The sequence below is a fragment of the Falco biarmicus genome, chromosome 5, assembly GCF_023638135.1.
Source record: "Falco biarmicus isolate bFalBia1 chromosome 5, bFalBia1.pri, whole genome shotgun sequence".
Classification (NCBI taxonomy): domain Eukaryota; kingdom Metazoa; phylum Chordata; class Aves; order Falconiformes; family Falconidae; genus Falco; species Falco biarmicus.
Genome location: NC_079292.1, coordinates 65,302,438 through 65,321,350, shown reverse-complemented (window position 1 = coordinate 65,321,350; position 18,913 = coordinate 65,302,438). Strand labels below are relative to the sequence as shown.

General features: G+C 44.7%; 1 protein-coding gene across 1 annotated transcript in view; it reads left to right on the top strand.

The window, feature by feature from the left end:
* The first annotated feature begins 1,491 nt into the window (after positions 1-1,491).
* The window catches only part of CHRM2 (cholinergic receptor muscarinic 2), a 107,358-nt gene continuing 89,936 nt past the window's right edge, over positions 1,492-18,913 (top strand). Inside the window, exon 1 of the mRNA XM_056340201.1 lies at positions 1,492-1,975. The gene's annotated coding sequence lies outside the window, so the exon portion shown is untranslated. The remainder of the gene's footprint in view (positions 1,976-18,913) is intronic.

Below are 18,913 nucleotides of genomic sequence, written 5' to 3'. Positions count from 1 at the left end.
CACCTCCAGATTTAACCCTGCCACCCAAAGCAGGAGAAATACCCACCCCAGGGCAGAGCAGAGGATCTGCTACTCTGCTACCTGCTACCCTGAAGGCACATCACCCTCTTCAGAGTAAATCCACCCCTGAGATCCTTCCAGGAGCAACAGCTAAATATATGGTGAGTAGCATAGGAAGCTCCTCTGCCTGGGGCAAGCCCAGGCCAAGAAGTACTTTCTGTGAATTGAAGAGGTCTTTGGAGTGGAGAGGAGGGGAGTGGTTGGGCCGTGGCTCGTCAGCCCTTCAAGAAGAGAGATGGGGCAGGGGAGGCAGCAGCCAGAAGCCAGGGTCACCTTCAGAAGGTGCTTCTCTCTCTCCTCTTCACTTATCACTTCTCCCTATCATTTTTCAGACAACAGGCAAGATGGGTTTCCCTGTCCCACTTCCCACGCTGACAGTCCCTATCCCAAGGGAAAAAGCATCACTGTAGACCACAAATCAATTTCGGTCCAGGAGAAAGGCAAACAAAGACAAAGCAAACCTAAAGATGTTTATATGTAGATTATTTTCATCGAACTGGCAAGTTCCCTTAAGCAAAGTAAATACTTCTCAGCCTAGTGACTATTAATTAAAGGGGAATGCTTTACACTCAAGGAGAATTAACTCTTGTTTGCCAAATGTAATCTGTTTCCCATAATTCATTTGTCATTGTGCTGGGGAAGCAGCTTTCCATGAATATTTCCACACAATAATCAGTTTTAAAAACTAAACTGGATTTAATGTAACAACATTTTTCCACAGTGTGTGGAGACCCTGATGACTACAATAATCTAAAGGTAAGATCTCCTTCTCTCTTTCTTCTCCAGTACCTAGCTTTAGACTTACAGCTATCATGGAACTGCAAAAAAAAGTAACCAGAAATAAAAAGGAGAGCGTGGTGGGGAGAGATGGGGAAGAGGTTATGGGGGTGTGGGTGTGGGGGGTGTGGGGGAGAATCGGTTCTGATGTGCAAATTGTAGATAAAGACTTCCGATGAGGAAGAGGGGAGTGTCTGATGAGGAAGAGGGGAGAATGTGTTGAGAGATAACAAGAACCAGTGATTTCTATTCAGCAAAGGCACCAAATCAGAGCGCGAGGCAGATCCCATTGGAGGAGAGCCTTCAACAGCCACTAATCCTGTCATATGGAAAGAAAATTGTAAATGTTCTCTGCAGAAACCGCCTGCCCATTGCAGCTAATCGAACCCACTTCGCACTCACACACCCCCACCCACCACTACACCCCCCCCCCCCCCGCCCCCGCAGGCGGGCAGCAAGCGGACCCGCAGCCGCAGCACCTCAGCAAGGACATTCACTCGAGATGCTCACCTAGGCGCCCGGTTTCCCCTCCCTCACCCCCACCCCCCCACACACACCACCCCCCCCCGAAGGTGGCAGCTTGCCCTCATTTCCTCAGAAGCGCTGAGGGAAGTATGAATTATTACCAGCTCACTCATGAGTCCCAGCTTCTGCTATTTTTAATTTCTCCAGCTTTACCTAAAGCGTTAAGCTCGGTTTGATAGCACTATTGCTGCACATTTATTTATTTATTTTTTTTAAAAGCTCAACTTGGCTGAACTGAAGCAGAGACTCCCCAGGGCCAGAGCCACGGAGGGTGCGCGTGTAGATGTGTGTGCCTGTGTGTGTGGGAGGGAGAGAGCGAGCGAGAGACAAAAACTCCACCAGCCTGGACAATGCCAGTTCTTGTTTAAAGCTTCCAAACTGCTGTCCTTGCCCCCCCGTTATCACGGTGCCAAGTAATCTGTCTTTCCCCTACCCCAGCCCCCCTCCCTCCCCTCGGAAGATATGGAAGGGAAAGATAAAGCGGCTGCCGCCGGGCGCTGACTGCGCGCAGCCCGCATGCCTCTGCGCCGGAGCCGGGGCCGCTCCGCAGCCGCCGCTTGCAACGAGCCGCTTCCAGCGGGATGGGATGCAACTTCTGGTAATTGGATCACAGGTAGGAAAGCTTTGGGTTCTACTGACGTTTTTGCTCTTTCTCTCTCTCTCTCTCTTTTTAAATTTCCTTTTTCGTTCCGTTTTCTTGTCTTCTTCTCCCCCCCTCCCATTTTTTTTTCTTTCTCGTCCTCTACCCTCCGCCCCTTCTTCACTGCACCTTGAATTTCATCCGCTCCTGTCATAGGAAAGCTCCCGCCAAGAAAATAATGTCCAAGAAACTAGCTTACGTTTTGCTTCCTGGTAGAAGGAGCAGAACACAACACAGGGAAACTTTTGCTGAAAGGGTCCATAGCGGTGCGGGTCACCGGGGTAAGGCAGTGAGAGGAGAGAAGGCAAAGCGATTGCCCCCAGCACAGAGCCTTTCCCTGTTGAGTTACAGTTGCGATGCTAATCCCATAACCGAGCCTAGCATGGCATAGAGGGAGAGGAGAGACGCAGCAGCCTGGTTTGGAGGAATCCTCACAATTTCCAAGCGCTGTCCACAGGGGTTTTATATAAATGCTGCATTCCGACACAGGGACATCTCCCGGACTACCCTTCCCAAATCCCTCTGTGACATGTTTGTTTGACGACTCCTGCAAAATGTCACCAGGAGCCGGGAGCGGAGCCTGCCCGCGGAGCGCGCTGACGGGCAGACACGGGGCGGGGGGTACCCCTGCCCTGCCGGGGACCATGCGGGGATGAGCGGTATAAGGGGAGGAGGCTTCCGCTGTGTCAGTGCGGTCCCTCGCCCCTCAGCATCCCTCCTGGGGACCGTGCGCCTGCCCGGGGTCAGCCCCCGTCTCCGCTGCCTCAGGTCTCCTGTCCTGCCTCGGGCAGGGGGAGCGCGGCCGGGGGGTGCCGCCGGGGGCGGGGAGGGTGCAGGGGTTTCCCCGGCTCGTTTCCGACCCCGCTTCCCCGGCTCGGTGCCCCTGCGGTCCGGACCCCGGTGCGGCCAGGGAGCCGGGGGTGGCGGCGCAGGATGCTCCGGGGCCTGGGCCGGCTCACCCCGCTGCCCCGGCCCGACCGAGCCCCCGGCAGGGCTGAGCCGGTCCCGGCCGTGCCTCCGGGCTCCTTTCCCTTTCGCCCGCGCCGCCGCGACGGGGTGCTTGTGGTCAGGAGGAGCGATCCCTTGCGGGGGAGCTCAGATCAAGCTGTGGCAGCAAAACCGCCTCCCAGAAGCGGCTGTGGGGCACAGAGGTGCCGCTGTCGCCCAGAGCCCAGCCACCTCGGAGGCTCTGGAGGGGCAAAGTGCTTTCCGGGACGCTGCTTCTCCGGTGCAAGTCGAGCAGGGCCGTCCCTCCGGGTAGGGCCGCGCTCCGCTCCTCGCCTGCCCCCCGCCCGCTGGCGGCTTCCCCGCGGCCGCCGGCGCCAGGGCGGTGGGGAGCGGGCGGTTGCGGGCGGCCGGGCCGGCCGGGGCTCCCGGGGGCAGCTTTGCTGCCATGGGGCTGCCAGGGGGAGGCTGCCGGGCCCTGTGACTCATTCCCACCGGCCTAGGGGCGAGTTCATCCCTTCGCTGGGGAACAGACGAGGGGCGCTTCCTCCCTGCTCCGTAAGACTGTTTTTCCCTACCGTTTTCATGTGCTGAAGTTCCTTTAGGGCAAGGAGTGGTAGCTTTTATTTTCCAACTGGAAGACTCTGAGGAAGGGGTAATTCTTGTGAATGTAGCCAGAATAACAGCTCTCCACATTTTTATGGGGAGTGTGTCTGCACACATTGGCTCGTCCCTATCCTTTAAGGAAGATCTTCCCTTTGCAGGAGGGAAAAAGGCAAGGGGGAGGGTGGGAGAGTACAAGGGCCAACCTCTGCTTGACAGCCTGCCCTTGCAGCTTCAGGGGAAGGGAAAAAAAAGAAAAAAAGACCAACAATGAGGAAGGTTAATACAAGGATCAGAAGTATTGCACGCTGTCTGCTTTTATGGTATTGCATCGCCTGCAATCACAACCCCTGTCTAAATACACACCAGCCTTGATCGTATGGTTTATGACACCAGCGGCTCTCGATGACTCATCTATAAACCGCATTAAGCTACAAAGAGTACATTCCCTCTCTCCTTTAGGCTCTTTTTGATTATAACTTTGGTTGAACTTCCCCTCTTCAGGGTTCCTGGACCGCAAAAGCAGCCTTGTTTGCCTTTGCAGCAGCCGAGTGAGAAGCGCAGTGGGCTCATTGACTTGGCGAGCATGTACCCCACTGAGCTGCCCTCTCTGCCCCTGCCCGCAGTGCTCTGTGGTTTCTGCATTGCAGTCCACTTGGGAAAAGGGCTCAGTACATGTGGAGGGGGTGCCTAGAATGTCCCCGAGTTGCTTTAGATAGTGGTCAAAATAGTAAAAAAAGAGGTCATGCTCTTCTCCCATCCACAACCAAGATTATGAGTAATATCCTCTACCCAAAAGGTTGTAACTCTACATCTGGGTAGAGCTTGGGGAGATTTGGACCATGTGTGATTGGGAATGTCCTGAGGATGTGGAAGGGGCAGCAGGCATGCTGTGCTGTGCCATCGCCCAGGAGGGACACTAAGACACAGAAAGGGGGAAACTGGGGCCATCAGTGAAAAACATCATCTGTGAACAAAAGCTTTTTTTTTCTCTCTCTGTGTTCAGTCCCATGCCCCCGTTGTCATTTTGGCTGTCACCTCTGTGCTGACTCCCTGTGTGTGTTTCATGGCTTTCAGTTGCTCTAACTGCTTGGATCTTTCAGACCACTGGGTGTCTAAATCAGTAGTCTTTTGAGGACATCTGCTATGAAATCTCCCACTGTTGTTGATACAATCCCAGGCAGTTACTCTGCCCCATCACTCCTGTAACCCACTCACCCATTCACCCAGACTTTCTCTTCTGCACTAATACCATGACCTACATGCAAAAGACTTATTTTCTGGTCTTGTTTCCATAGCAATACAGCATGGGGAACGCAGACAAGCAGATCCCTTTTCTGTGAAATCAAGACTTGTTTTAAACTTGAGTTCAATTTTAAGGAAAGTAGGGATCCACAGAGAGTTGAATTCCCAGCCCAAAGTCCAGATCTCCACACCCTCTAGCGCCAGAGGCAGGGGATGGAGAGCATCCTCAGGCACAGGGAATGTGAGGGCTCACAGAATTTTACAGGGGAGGGAGAGAAACAAGTGATGTTCCCTCAGTGTATGTTCCCAGCCAGCTATTTCCTCTTCTAAATCCCAAGCTGAAAAAAACAAAAAAAAAAAAAAAAAAAAGAAGCAGATGGGGTTCAGCTGGTCCTGGTTTGGTCACCCAGAGTTTAATGTTGCAGTGGGTTAAACTATGAAGGAATAAATATGAAGAGATTGAGAAACAGAGGTGGGAAGCCCAGTCTATATCTAGCCATTTATTCACAAATTTTGGATCATTCTGGCTTTGAGCTTCACAGCTTGCAGCAACTTGCAGCTAATTCTGAGAGATTTGAAGGCACGGAAGAGGATTACTCACTTGTGAAAATGTTGCCCTGACCTTTTATGGGTTCTTTGGGTGGGTGGATGGGTAGACAACAGTAATCAGGCTAAGGAAAGCTGAAAGGACTTAGATCCATCCCATATGAATGGCAGGGATAACTTTTTCACAAATGCTTGTAGCTTTAAATCTTAAAAAGCTTAAATTGTATGGTAGCATTTCAAGCCCTGTTAAATCTGAGCCTGGGTTCCCATCTCTAAGAACCAGTCTGCACAAAGGACCAAGCACTGGGAACTGCTGTAATGAAATGAAACAATTAGCACACTTGCCACACACCACCCTACCCATCTTTTCCAGTTCCTGTATTTTGGCAAAGATAGCTTTAAGTTTTGCCAGGGTCGCCATAGCTTTTCCTGGGTCAGAGCTGTCCAAAAGATGCAGTTACCTACTTGCTTGTCCTTGATCCACCAGCTGAACACCAACTGCCTGTGCCTAGCAGACTGCATTCCCTAGCCCTCTCTACCAAGTTGAGCTAGGATCTCTTGTGGACTTCCTACATCTCCCTGATACAAGTGGGCAGAATTAAAAGATGAGGCTGCCCCTGGAGTTGTATTAAAATGCTGCATTCCTTTCCCTTTGGTCCCGAGTTGTTTCTACGTAAAAATGTTTTAGGCTGCGGACATGCCTGTCATTTTGGACCATCTGTCCTACCTTTAAAGCTGTATCATTACCTATATCTAGCATCATTTGTTCCCTGTAGAGGGAGATACATAATAGGAGGTGTTCCAAAGACATATGTCTCTCATATAACAAGATTTTAAGTCCTAAAAGGATGGGACAGTGTGGTGAGTTTCATCTCATTTCTATCAAGAACTTCCTAAAGAATGTTTGCCAGTGAGTCTAAGACATGCAATGAGATTTTAGTGGTCCGTGTGCTTCATGTATTCCTTTTTAAGAGTATGATAAGGATAAAATGAAACAGACCATCATTTAGGGCCAGCTGCTTTGCTGAGGGCGTTCTGCATGTTTTCTTTTTGACGAGATGATCCTCTGATTCCTGTCTTTCCAGTATCTCTTTTGACTCTGATCTTAATTACATTCTTTCAAATCAGGGGTGACTCCACTGACTTTAATTACTTCTGGTTTATTGCAGTGTAACTGAGCTCAGAATTTGACTTTCACAGAAACATAGTAAGTGTTGTAATTAGAATATGCCAGTGTTTTGTCAACTGCTCATGTAAGAGCTCTGTTTCGTCAGCCTCTGCCGAAAGGGAAATGCAATGTGATAATGTATGGGGCACCTCTGACAGCGACGACAATGAAAGATGTCTAGAAGCAGCCACAATACAAATAAGTGAGAAATTCTGTAAACCAGCATCTGACAGGGTTTTCCTTAAGCTCTCGCAAAAGCTCTGAGCAAACTGTGGGCAGGTGTAGGGTTTTTTTAGTTTTTTGTTCTTTTTTGGGGAAAGAAGTGGAATGAGACAAAAAATATCTTCATAGATCTTTCTTCTGAATCATTGTGAAAATTAGTGTTGGAAACCAAGGAGATAACATAAACCTAGTAATTTAAAAGAATTCTCTTGCTTAGTAATTGCTCCAGGTCAATTTTTTTTACATAGCCTGAATATATAAACCTGTCTTGATTTTGGTGAAGATAGGATGATCAACAAACTGAGGATCAGACCCTTCATTTTTATAATCCATTCCAACATGTGAGAAATAAAAATTAGCAAAATCTGTCCATGAAAAAAAAATAAGTCTCTGGTATAGGCTATAGCATTTTCATGGATTCCTGGTAAATTTTCTCTCATCTTTGCAATGAATTACTGATGTCTATTTCATACTCATCTATCTCATATTTAGTCAATTAGAAAGCAGAGTGTTCATATATTGAAAATGATTCACGAATTTGCTCATGAATAATGGCAACAGGTTCATTCCACTATGATTTCTGAGGTCATTTAGTGCAAGCCAGTGACCGATGATTTATTAATGAAAATATTCATACATCTCAGAAGTTTCATGAACGTTAGCATGAATAATTAATGGAAATTGTGTTATTTGTTATCATTACTCATTATTTTTTTATTCAAAAAGGCATCAGTCATCCAGTTAAAGAACGTTAGAATGTAATGATTGCAACATTGGATCAGGCAGGTGTTTTGTCTTGTCCAGTTTAGTGTCTTTATCAATGTCCCTTGCCACATGATTCAGAGGCAGGTGCAGGGAAAGCTGCACAAGGTATATGCTCTGCTCTGAAATAAAATGTTTTAATGCTCACCAGCTTGTATTTGCTCACTGCCTGGAGACCATTTCCAAATGAAAACAGATACCTGCTTTCCTCACCAAATGGAAACCTCTAGCCATTCTAGACAAACTGCAGATATGCTCACTGGCCGGATAAACAGCTAATCTGGATTTGCCTCCCCGTGAGTTCACTACCTTAGTGATTGCATGTAGCAGCAAGTTCAGTAGGTTAATTACATATTTTCTCGGGAAAACCACACTTCAAGCAACCCTTGATTTATTTAAATTAGTTGTCTTGCAATGTTATTGCTACCTCTCTGTTATATGACATGAAAAGGGCAACAGAAGCACCCAGTTCATTGTACAGGTGCCATTCACTTACTCAACCATGAACCCTCTTGTTCTTTTCTTCTCTCAGTTAGACAGTCCCAGGGTTCCCAGTCACTTTGCGTGTCTTAAAAGCTACTAATTCTTCTACCTCCTTTTTTGGTGATGGACTGACCAATCTGGACACTATTTTCCAGGTGAGGACTATCGGCTTATACAATAAAACTGTTTTCATTTTAACACCTTTTACTCCTTCTGTACACTAATGGAAATTTTGTTTTGTTTGTTGGGTCTGAGGTTTTTTTGAACCGCTGCTGTAGTTGAGCAGAATTTGCAACTGGGTTGTCCACAGTGATGCCAATATCCTTCCTTGAGTAGTCACAGCTGGCTTAGAATCCACAAAGGTTTCTAAGTATTTCACTCCATCGATGATTGTTCTGCATTGGCCAACACTTATTTCCATTTGTGATCTGAATGCTAGGTTCACGCAACTTAATTAGCACACTCTGAAATACTTCAATCCTTATTCCTGTTTTCTAACAGCAATAATTTCATTAAAGAAGTTATACATGGTATAGAATCTTGGACAGCTCACCTGTTAAACTTTTACAATTAAAAATGGTCATTCATGTGTAGTTCCTGCATTCTCTCCCTTGAACAGTTTCCAACTTGTAATAATAAGGTACTTATTCTATGATGACTTAAATTCTTCAAAGAAAATTAGTCAAAGAATTTTAGAAGATATACAAATACTTATATACAAACACTTATCAAGGTTTTTTTTCTTGCTGTATTAGCTTTATGCTTCAAAGAATATATAGAAGAGACAGCATTTCTTTGAAAGAAGCTATGATTTTTATTTTTTTTTTGTCTGTCCTGTATGTAATTCTAGTTTTCGCTAGTTTCAATTTACCTGGAAGTGAAATCAGATTTGTCAGTACATAATACCTAAAATCAGTCCAGCGCCTGTCCTAAAGATAGGTGTGCTAGCTGCTGTCCTCCAGTCCTTCTGTAGCATATCTGACTTCAGCAACAGCTTGCATATTTTTGCTATCAGCGTAGCCACTTAATTTTAAATGCTTTCCAAACCCTTGCATATATAACTACGATGTCCTTGTGACATGCTGCTGTTTAGTTTATCAGTTTGTTCCAGTGTTTCCCTTTTCGATGTTTCATATTCTGAAAGCTCATGTCCTTTCTTGTGTTGAAAAAAGTAGGTCTAGTGTGCACATTGGCACAGCATCATTTGTGGGGAAGATTTACCCGAATGAATCATTTGGAACCTCTGCAAAGTCGTCTTGCTCATTAATTATTCCTGTTACCCCCTGGATGTGTAGCAGATCACATTGGTTCCCTCCTAAACTGGATGAATTCAAGGCCTTTCAGAAATGCCCTGCAGTTCCCCCTTCTGCCCCCCCACTAAAGCTCTCATGCGAACGCATCCTTGGCCCTCTTGATTTACAGCTGACATTCTGTTTGTCCTTTATTATAATTTCCCTCCCTCAGCCAGGGGTTTCACCAAAGCTGAAGTGTCATTTCCTGAAAGCTGCTTGCTTGACTCAAACAACCTCTTGGACCTTAACATTTCACATTACCTTTTTTTTTTTTTTCCCCTATCTTGCCTTTCAGTTTGCTTTCTGCATGACTTCACTGAATCAGAAACTGTCTAATAATATACCTGTTGTTTTGAATCTATGGATTTTATTTTCTTTTTCTTTCATTCTTTGCTTTTCGTTCTCCCCCTCCCTATTTTATTTCTACGTACCTCCATTATTTTTTAAGCAGTTCACTAATTATTATCAGTTTTATCCTCACACCCGTAATGTAGTAATAAGTTCATTACTATTCAGTGGCTGACTGTATCATTTCTTCAGCTACTTCAGACTAAGTTAAAAACACGTGTTGTTATGTTCTCCAGCTATTTTAAAAATCACCTAGAAATTGGGATTTTTGTTTTTTAATCCATTTGTACCAGCTGACCTACCAATATACAGGTGGGTGAAGTCACCCATGATTATCATTTTTATTAGACTTAGGTACCTCTTTGATCTCTCTCCATATAGCCCACTGAATATCAGACATTTCCTAGACTAAATGTGCTAATGCTTTGTGCAAGCATCAGGATTTAATTAAAGAAGGATATTTTTATGCTTTGCACACTGGACCAAGACCAAGGAGATCGCGGATAAGATTCTGATCATGCCACCAACCTCCTGCCTGATCTTTGACACATTCCTATGGTCTGACACAAAGCCTGCTGGGGTCAGGGGCAAACTCTTGTTACCTTTGGGTAGGCTTTGTCTCAGCATCCTGAAGCGGGAAACTCTTCCTGGTCTCATGACAGGGTTGTGAGGGTTCACTCACCACGTGTTGTCAGGTATTGAGGTTCAGATGTGGTGCTGCACATAAAAACAGGAACAGACAGACTCCATGCACAGGGGCTTTCTTTGCACTGGGGTGTTGGAGAATTGAGCCTTTAGGAGCTGATTATCAGGAAAGTTTCTGTTCAGAACAGATAATAAGCTAAAATGTTCAACATCCCTCAAACAAAAAGGTAACGAAGCTCCTCATTGCTCCAGACCTTGGTGAGGAGTAAAAGAGAAAAATGGCTAATAAGGTCAGTTTTACATGGAATAAAGTAGATCTTATAACCTGGTTTTATTTGAAAAAATGAAAGGAGAGAAGTAAACTGAAGGTAATGTTTAATGACTGGATCTAGGTCTGGGGCTTTACTCAGTTCTTTGTGTTTTCAGCTTAGCCAATGTTAAGTGGGGGTAAAATTGCCAAAGTAGAGTTTACAATGCAATGACTTTGCTCAGATCATATACTGCATCAGAGTTGTGTGTAAAAGTTATAAGGACTTGCTGGTTCTCCTGCTCCCCCCTGCCCCAACACTGATTTCTCATGTAAAACAGAGCTAGTGGACTCTGAGAGCAGGGCACACGAGTGCAGCAATGTCCATATGTAGACAGAGAGGGTACATTTTTCTCCTCCACCATTATCTAGGGTCCTTGAGGACTTGCATTATCGTTACTGTGGTAGATTAAATGTAGTGCTTCACACTTCAGTTGATATCAAGGCCAGATGATGTATTAAAAATTGTTCCCTCCGATACTCACTTTCCCATGTGTCCAGCAGCGTTCTGCCATGGTGGGAAATTCAGTTTATTCCATTTTATATCTAATATTGCATGACAGTAAATTAATATGTGTGTGGAAAATGAAAATAGATGAGGGCTGGTGGTGGGAGCCTTGGTGAGGGTTGGTATGGAACAAGTACATGGACAGTTTGCTCCTCACTGAACTTTAGAACTGCTGCTCAACATGGATGTTGGGGTAAGACTGGCTTTCAGGGGAAGGGGACTAGCCAGGGAGATATCTTCTTTGCTGTTGCTTTTCTGTGCTTAGGCTAAGCTGCAAACTGATCTCCTGAGCTGTTACTGGGATCTTTCACCCACACTAATTTCACTTTTCTAGCAGTGTATTCTCAGCTGACGAAAGCTGTCAGAATATGAGTGACATGAAAGGAGAGGCCATCACCAAACAAAGTGCTATATTTAACCTGGCAATGTCATGCCTTCTCAGGTCTGACCTTGAGCCCTAGCAGTGAGGATATAAACAGGCCATCTTGTTTGTAAAGCTTCTTCCTTTAGCCAAACACCGAAGGCTCTTAAATATATCTATATATATAAAAAAAAAAAAAAAAAAAAAAGCAGGGAAGAAAGAAGTTAATACAAGTTACTCTTCTGCTTTTGACATTTGTGATAGCCGGCACACTTAACTGCCACTAGAAGGAAAGAATACATGAAGGGCTCACTGTTAAGTTCTCATTATAAGTGTCTGTTTGATGTCTGCAAGTCATTTTCACAATCTTACCCACTGGGAGTAAATGTAAGGATCTTTACTGAAAGGTTTTGGCATCAGAAGCAGTTACCTGCAAGGAATATCCTACTGTTATTAATCATTTTGTGATGTGATTCAATAAAGGGAAAAAACCCCAAAAGTATACAATTGGAAAGAAGCAAGGAAGGAAAAAGAAAGAAGATGAAGGAAACTGTTTGGTCTGTTTCATCTGAAGAAACCTTGTAACTATCTCTCTTCCTTCCTTTAGCAGAGAGTGAGACTGTAAATGTCCTACTTTGAAGCACAAGGGAATGCAAAATATCTGGTTTTTAAAAAAACAGATAGCTCAAGTATTGCCATTCTTTGGAATGACAAATTTGGCAATTAATATTCCACATTATTGTCTTTAATACCTCTTAGAAATCAAAGTGGGGTGTGGAAATGACACATAACTAAAAAGATGAGGAGCAATTTTCTTGTTACTTCTTTCAGAAAATAGTGACACGAGCTGAATTCCTAGTTTCACCATACATTGCTGATGTGGCCTTGGACAAACTCAGCAGCCTCCTGTACCTCAGCTTCTAACATGGACATTGTATACAATAGCGTTTGCATTCTTACATCTTTCTTTGCCCTTTCTCTTTAGATTTTAAAGTGTCTGGCAGCACTTCTGTGACAGTCTGCACAGAGGAACCTTACTTAAATTTGAGTATCCATAGAAAGAAATGTTTGATACAGTATCTTTCAAAATCTCAGTTGTTTTTTATTCCATATAAAAATTGGCTTATAACATGGACCTGATCTTTCTCCCCTTTAGGGAGTAAGAGCCTTTCCATTCCCCCCTGGGTGTTGCTGGCACAGGCAGCTATACACAGGATACCTCTCATCAGCCTCTGTCTGGAGCAGGTCTGAGATAGATCTTCTTAAACCCTGAGACCATATCTGCCCATGCATGTGCTGCAGCCATACAGAGGAACTTGGAAAGGTACAGAGGAAGGTGACAAAGACGGTGAGAATTACTTGCCTTCCAGAGAAGAAGTGTTCAATAGACTAGGACTTCTCATCCATCAAATGATGTGACTCATAAGAAATGCCTGTAGGTCTAAGCAACCTTGAAGAAAGGGAAAAGGTAACAGGGGGCTGTTTCATTTTTTTCACATCAGACCCAGAGCTCTCAGGTGGACATTAACAGGCATAAATTTAGAAAATCACTGCATGCTTGAGCTGTATGATGTTTTGCTGATTCTAAAGGCATAAATGCATAAAAACCATTCAAGACAGAATACTGCAAGAAAAACACTACCAAAATCTTTGTAATGCAAATACAGTCACAGGGATCTCCCCACACCACCAGCTGCTTCAATCTAAGAAATGTATGCTGGGGAGGTATCACTGTATACCTGTTCCCTTTGCTTGCTTTTTGCTACTGGTCACTTTTGAGAGAGGACAGCGGGTGAGCTGGCTTAGGGAGAGTTGCTCTTGCACTCAGAGCATCACTTGGAGCCATTGGGGTAGTCATCTTCTTTGGAAGATGCTCAACTTGTTTTGCTTTTGCTGCTCACCAGAAATGTGCTGTCTTTCTGCCTGGGTGCTTTTCAAAACAACCACAAGACATTTTGGAAAGCTGTTTAATTAGCCCCTGACTCCTCAGAAAGACCTCCTACAAATAAATCCAAAGATTCTTTGTTTTATTGGTTCATTATAACAGTTGGAGATTTTTGATATACACGTGGTTTCCAGGCAGATCTCAATGCCAGCCGCAGAGTCTGCTTTCCTGACCCACTGTCTGAAACTCTGATATAACAGCCTGAGATAACCTCCTTGCAGACACACTTCTCTTTCAGCTTAATGCCTTTGTGTTCCCTTTATAGGCGTTCCTTTTACAGGGGAACAGTGAGTTGAGAAAGGGAAAATGTGGTCATAGTTCTGCCTTTAGTCTCTCTTCTCATTTAGTCTTCTACTTCCAGCAAGCAAACTGGAACAAACAGGCTATACGTGCCAAAAATGAGGAAGGATGTTGCAGGCTTTAGAAGACCTTTGCATCCCTGTAAAAGTGACAGGAGAGAGCCTCCCTTGGCAGTTGCATGTGTACAATTTCTTACCTCGTTACAGCAGACCTGCCCCTCCCAAATGCCAAAGAGAGATGATTCCTCCTTCTTGCTTTTCACTTGAAAGCTGCAAAATCACAGCCTCCTCAAAGCTCTGTATCATTTTGTGTGCTGTACCAGGATTTAGACAATAGGTTTTTAACTAGTGAGTCCTAAGGAAAAAAACAATTTTACAGAATAGAAAACTAAATCTGAACTTATGATGAAGGAGATACTTCCTGAAGATGATCTCTGCTTCACTGATGTCTTTTATTTCTGTAGGTGGTGGGACATAGGTTCATTGGAAAGCTCTCTAGGTTAAAGTCCTCCTGTTATGACCATGGTCCTGTGGGAACCGCACCATTCTTTCACCTACGCAGGATTGCTCTGTACTGCAACTACATGTCAGTTTAAAGGCATGAACTTAAATGTGAGTTGAAAAGCTTTGAAATGAGCAGAAGTCAAGCTTTCTGTTTATTAAGAAACCCACACAACAGCAGTGTTAAATTACATTTCCAAGCTCTTAATAGCTGAGGCCCCCACATTTTCTACTAAATAACTGTAAAAAAAAATCTGGGTGCTTTGCTTGCTTAAAAATCAAGCTGTTAGTGTATGTTCTTGACTATGGCTTTAGAAATCCAAGTTTAGGTACAATATTTTTAACTCTAAGCCAAAATCTTTAACTAGCAAAGCAAAATAAATCTCAAGGAAAATGCGGGTTTGGTTCCATTCCATCTGGAACCTAATTTCTTTCCTTGCTACCCACAAGGCTGTAAAAAACTGCAGCTCTGCTTGGGCTACACTTCAAAGCTATTTTATATACATAAGGATGACTGCAAAATACAGGAAGGAAAGGAAAGACAGGCTGATACCACAAAAATTGGCAATGTATTTTTTTCTGGAAGCAGTGTTTGTGGGTTTTAGAAACCACTGGGCAACTTTACAGGTAGGTGATGTAATATTAAGACAGGCCCCAGTGAACTGGAGTTTTTCTCTTGACAAATATTTCAATGGCATTCTCCAAGTTATTGTGAAAAGAGGACAAGGGAAAGAAGTTAGGTTTGGGGATGCTCACCCTTACTTTGTCAGGGCTGGCTAGGCTGTTTAACAGTTTAGCACTGCCTTTCATTTGTGAGTTATCAGTTCCCATGATCTGTCACCAGGTCTATTTTTTTTTTTTTCACTTTTCCCAACCCATTTCATTCATTTGATGATTTCCTCAACATATTTGGTGATACATACATAAACCAACACATGATATATGTTAGTGTAATAGAAATTCCCCCCCATTATGGCTGGTTTGCACAGATGATGTTGAGACAGATTCACATGCATGAAGATTTATTAGTGGAGTCCCAAGTTGATGGCCTAGATTGTTTCTAACTGTGAAAAAATGGGGAAAACATAAGCCAGGGAGAAATAAAATAAAGGAGAGACAGAAGGGAAAAGGAAAGCTATCCTTGTGGCACTCAGCTGGGAAAAGAAGCAGCCAGGGATTCCAGACCTGTCCTGGGCATCCTCTGCTGTGCAGCAGCTGGTTCCCTCATAGTACTCTGCCCACAGTAACTGTACAGTTTCCACCAGGACATGTTCAAACCCTGAGCTGGTTGTCACTGCTTATCATTTGCGGTGACTGGAGCATGTGTTGATCTGTGTTGTGGTTTAACCTGGCAGGCAGCTAAACACCTGCTTGGCTCACCACCCCACCTCCACCCCAGTGGAATGGGCAAGACAATTGGGAAAACTAAAAGTAAAAACTGTAGGCTGAGATAAAGACAGTGTAATAGGACAGAAAAGGAAGGGATGATGATGATAATAATAAATAATTAGAATACACAAAACAAGTGATGCACAATGCAATTACTCACCACTTGCTGACCAATGCCCAGCCACTTCCCAAGCAGCGGCCCCCAGCCAGCTTTCCCTCTAGTTTATATGGTGAACACGATGTCATATGGTATGGAATATCCCTTTGGCCAATTTGGATCAGCTGTCCTGGTTGTGTCTTGCTGTGGTGTAACCCCAGCCAGCAACCAAGCACCACGCAGCTGCTCACTCACTGCCCCCTTACCCAGAGGGATGGGGAGGACAATCGGAAAAGAATGTAAAACTTGAGGGTTGAGATAAGAACAGTTTAATAGGTCAAGCAAAAGCTGCACACACACCCAAAGCAAAACAAGGAATTAATTCACTACTTTCCATTGGCAGGCAGGTGTTGAGCCATCACCAGCAAAGCAGGGATTCATCAAGTGTAACGGTTACTCAGGAAGAGTCCCCCCCCTTCCTTCTTCTTCCCCCAGCTTATATACTCAGCATAACGTCATATGGCATGAATACCTCTTTGGCTAGTTCGGGTCAGCCGTCCTGGCTGTGTCCCCTCCCAATTTCCCGTGCCCCTCCAGCCCTCTCGCTGGCAGGGCCCAAGGAACTGAGAAGTCCTTGACTTAGTATAAACATTACCCAGCAACAACTAAAACCATTAGTGCCTTATCAACATTATTCTCACACCAAACCCAAAACACAGCACTGCACCAGCTACTAAGAAGAAAATTAATTCTATCCCAGCAGAAACCAGGACGTCTCCTCCTAGCTTCTGGTGCCCCCCAGCCTACTTGCTGGTGGGGTGGTGTGAGATGCTGAACAGTCCTTGACTTAGTCTAAACACTGCTTAGCGACAACTAAAACGTCAGTGTGTTATCAACATTATTCTTATCCTAAATCCAAAGCACAGCATTGTACCAGCTACTAGGAAGAAAATTAACTCTGTCCCAGTGAAACCAGGACATCTGGGGCAGGACCTGCATGCCCAGTGCTTGTGTGCACGTTGAACATTATTGTGTTTGTTTTCATAAATCACCAAAAGCCATAACCACAATGTAACAAAAGTGGGGAAAAAAGTCTGATTCTCTCATTGGTGGCAATCACTGCCCATGACAACCCACCTCAGAACTATTGGGGTGTGCAGGTGCAAGGCTGTAAGAATAGCAGCATGAGAATTTGCAGAATGGGAACAGTGAGTGGAAAACACTGCCCCAGGGGCTCTGAATACATTGCCCCAGCGGGAGCTCCCAGTATGGGAGCGTGCAGAGCTGTGAGGGAAAGGCAGACTGCAAAGTTGCAGAGAGAAGGCCCTTAGCCACACAAACCAGCAACAGCAGTATTTCCCTAGTATGGGAAGATGTGACAAGGCGACAGAGTGGCACCCTAGAACTGAAATGTGCTGCTGTTCAGGGAGAGGCACTGGATCTGGCTGCTTCGGGCAAAAGGTGCAGTTTCTGAAGACACTTCTGCTGGAGGCTGTCTGAATCATCTTTTCCTTGGGTGGTCACAGGCTGGCTGGCCCTTTCCTCTCTCAAAGGAGATCTTCCTGCTAGAGACTTGAATAAGTACCAAGCCCTTCTTTTTCCACAATTTAACAGTTGAAGCATCAAGTTTCCCCATGGCAGGTCAGCAGACAAGACCAACAGAGGATATGTTGATTCTGTATTAAGGATGATAGCATAACAAATGCCTACAGTACAACAGCAAAGGAGAAATGCATCATTTGCATTTTCTGATACATTTTAAATGCTATGTTCAGTTGAGTCAGCTGGAAGGAGCAGAGACACCTGATTGCATGTCTTAGCAGGTGAAAAGCTCTCAATTCAACTGTTATTCCAGCTTGAGTAGAAGCAACAAAGAAAAAAGTCTTCAGCTCTTTCCTTCAAGGCATGAGGAGGCTGTGGTTGAGCTTGTTTCCTAACCCTCTGGCAGCGTTTGTTAATGCAACACAACAATGAGAACAAGGAGAAAAACACAGGAGAGCTCTCCTGGTTTGTTTGAGGGGTTTATTTTTGTTTGGTTTGTGTTTTTTTTTAAATTATTTATTACACAATAAAAGCTCCATATCAAGATTTCATTTGTTGCACCTCATTGCTTCACAAACCAAGGAAGAAAACTAAACGCACAACAGCCAGGAAGGAAGGAATTTTTTGCAGCTGAGCACGTAGACAGAAAAGAGCTAATAACTAAGTAAATAGAAATCATTCACTTATTTTGAAAGTCTGTTAAGACCTCTGTGGTCAGGATTACACCAGTTTATTTATTTTTGTTGCACTGGCAAACACCCCATCTCTTTGCCCTACTGTGCTCTGCCACAAAGCCAGTTTCTGCACTGCAGCATTAAGAAGGTAATTATTACCCTTTACTGTGTAATGATTAGTTACTGCACAGGCCACTGTGGATGACTTCTGCAGTCGTCATGCCAACTCTCTCCTCCATCCTGATTTAACCCACTCTGCTGCAACAATCAGCCACAAGTGTGCACGGGGGACATTCTGGCTGTGCACATCCCGTTCTGATTTCACTGCATCCTGGACACTAGAAGAGCACATGGTCTCACCTGGTGTGTATGGGCACAGGGATTTTAAAGACTGTTACCTCCTGCTTAGCCCGAGCTTCCCTGCCATGATCTGAGAGGATTAATATGTACCCTGAGTGCCAGACCTCTTGCTGCTCTACAGTGAACCCCTCTGGGTGCTTAAAGTGCAGCCTCAGAAGGAGCCTAATCCAGTCCTTGTCAGCTGGCAGCACGTTTCCTCTGATACCGGGGCTTGGCAAGCTGGGGCTTGATGGGTGTTTAGGAGAGCTGCATGAAAGGAGGGGGAGAGGTGGTAAACAAAGCTGTATCTTACAGAGAACCCAGATGCACTTATTTACTCTGATAGAAGCCAAGGTGTTTTTCCAGTTACCTCTCAGAGCTGCTGCTGCTAGGATCTTAAAGTGGCTGTTGGTCCTTCTTTTGGGGGGACAACTGCTAAACTAGAAAGTGAGAACATCACTGTCTTGGCTTTAAAGCAATGCAACGTGCCAGTGGGGAGAAGGGCTGCATGTTGTCTGCTCTCCCACTGCTCCTTAAACTCTGATGTGAATTGCACAGTGAGGAAAGTGAGAGCTAGTCTTTGCTTAGATAAGCATTCTCAGAGCAAATTTACAAAATAATGACATAGCTGTTTGCATTCCTGCAGGAAATTATGTACATGAAATTCCAGCTTTGGGTTCAGTCCTCCAG